A 2,823-nucleotide genomic window follows, 5' to 3' on the forward strand; every position below is an offset into this window, starting at 1 on the left:
AGTCAGGGCAGGTCACCAAGTGATGAGGCAGCTGAGCAAGCTGGCTCAGGTTTCTCTTCCTCTTCCTATGGAGCCACCAGTCCCACTCTTGTGATCAACAAACCTTTCATCTCCCACTTATGGCAGCCTACCACTTTTATTTTATGTAAGACCTCCTTCCTCAGATCTGCTCACGGAGATGCTAGCACTTTAACAGTCCTGCCCAAGACTTACTGTGTCTGGGACTAAATGGAATCCCTATCCTGACATTTTATGTTTTTCAGGGCGCTTGTTTCTGTTGTGCTTTGTTTGAGGCTATTCAAGTCTGATAAAGACATTTACAATTGTCATTCTTGCTTATTCTTTCTCATTATTCTTAGTCCCAATAGGGATTATAATATAATGCCACAGCGTAACTGACTACATTCATAAGCTTCTACCTTCCTTTATACTGAAAATCCATCCAGTGTTTGAAAATTATTGTGAAGTTACCTTTCCAAAGTGGGCTCTTCAACATCCGTTGGAATTCAGCAAGCAAGCAGTGCTTTGGAATTCCACACTCATCTCAGCAAACCATTTCCAACAGCTTCATAACCATCTGTCAAAATGAGCTCACTACAATTCCAGGAGTTTTAAGTGGTCTATTATGCAGACACTCCTTGGCTTGAAATCTTAGCAAGCCCAGATGCAGTTCCTACATTAAATGGGTACAAATCAGAGTTTACAAACTGCAGAATGTGAAATGGATTGCTTATACTTTTTAATTTTTTAAAATTTCTGTTACTCAATTTAATCTTGGATCTAAAGCAAACATTTTTTCAAGTTGATGGTAAATTCAGTCTTTCTAGAGGCTGTCTGTGCCTGGGCTGAGTCTAGGTTAATAAACTAAAATGGAATGTGAATTCTTCTCCAAAAAGAGTTCTTCTTATCTCTAAAGGTTGGGTTTTCATATCAAAATAAAATGGCTTAACAAAATCTTAATATATGAAATCTGTAATATTTCTCAACATCCATCATGAAAACTTTCAATCTTAACTTGGTTGTTTCTGATAAGGAAAGGCCCTGGACACAAACATAGCATTACATTCCTTGAACACTTTGCCACTTAAGATTTTACTTAAAGTTATCTGTTTTGGATGACAATGTTAATCTTTTTTTTTTTTTTTTTTTTTAAGATGGAGTCTTGCTCTGTTGCTCAGACTGGAGTGTAGTGGCATGAACTCGGTTCACTGCAACCTCTGCCTCCTGGGTTCAAGCAATTGCCTCAACTTCCCCGTAGCTGGGATTTACAGGCACGTACCATCACGCCCGGGTAATTTTTGGATTTTTTGTAGAGATGGGGTTTTACCATGTTGGCCAGGCTGGTCTTGAACTCCTGACCTTGTGATCTACCCCCCTTGGCCACCCAAAGTGCTGGGATTACAGGCGTGAGCCACCTTGCCCGGCCGACAAAGTTAATTTTATACATTAATAAGATTAAGACATTACATCAACAAAATATTCTCCTTTTACTTTTTATGTCTTAGTCCATTTCTGTTGTTTGTAATAGAATGTCTGAAACTGGGTAATTTATAAAGAAAACAAATTTATTTCTTTCAGTTATGAAGGCTGAGAAGTCCAAGGTTAAGGGGCCACGTGGGGTGAGAAGCTCCTTGGTGGTGCAGGCTTGGCAGAGTCCCAAGTCAGGGCAGGTCACCAAGTGATGAGGCAGCTGAGCAAGCTGGCTCAGGTTTCTCTTCCTCTTCCTATGGAGCCACCAGTCCCACTCTTGTGATATCCCATTAATTCAGGATTCCATTACTCAGTTAACTCAGAAATGTATAAATCTGTTCATGAGGGTAGAGCCCTCATGACTCAATCAGCTCTTAAAAGCCCTACCTCCCATTAATGCTATGTTGGAGATCAAATTTCAATTTCAGCTTCAGAAGAGACAAACATTCAAAGCACAGCACCTTACAAGGATCAAATAAACTGAAACTTAACCACTATGGCATGTAATACATACCTTGTTTCCTCTTTATCTTTTTCCCTACTAGAAAATGCCTCCCAGACTTTGCCTTTCTGCTTCCACTTGTGATGCGAATGCACGCCTTTCAGGCTGATGAACTAAATCAGAAATCACGTTGACTTTAAAGGGTATGTAAAAGCCTGTCATTCTCACTCTGCCTTTTCTCTCTCTTCCTTCTCAGTGATTCTACTTCTCAAAATAAAATTTTGCCTCGGGCTCTGTTTTGCAGGAACCAAGGCCAAGATGCGGGTTTTGAAGTTAATTTCCCGATGTGTTACATTTTACAAAAAAGAAAAAAATTACCATCGCACGGCATGTAGTAATATCCAAATTTAACTACCTTATTGGTTCTTACTTGGAGAATTATAAGACCTTAATGTGCTGCCACCCTACTTCCCCACCTAAAAAGAAGTCTCCCTGCTATCATTGAGTGTCACTCGTAGGGGGATGCGTGAGGATGTGTTTGTCCTGCTGTCCCTTCAGAGTCGCAGGTACTGGGCTTTTCTGTTACTGTTATTTTCCTGGGCCATTGATTGACCCTCTTAACATGTCAGATGCAGCTCCTCTGATCCATGCCTGCATGAAAAATCACCCTTCAAAAAGTTCTCTCTAGTTTCTCCCTCCACCACTATTTATAATTCTCGTGTATGAGGTATCCTACATACTATTTTTGGGTAGAATCGCTAAATAATATGTTTTTAACAAGATTAAAGTGCATTTCTGTCTTATGTTTACAAATGAAATCTAGCCCAGATCGGAAGGACAGCTTCAAAACAGCCTGAAAACAGCTTCAAGTCCCCTGAAGCCAGGGCCCTTCTGTTTCCAGGCTCTTCTAC

This window comes from Mandrillus leucophaeus, unplaced genomic scaffold, assembly GCF_000951045.1.
Source record: "Mandrillus leucophaeus isolate KB7577 unplaced genomic scaffold, Mleu.le_1.0 Scaffold33, whole genome shotgun sequence".
Lineage (NCBI taxonomy): Eukaryota > Metazoa > Chordata > Mammalia > Primates > Cercopithecidae > Mandrillus > Mandrillus leucophaeus.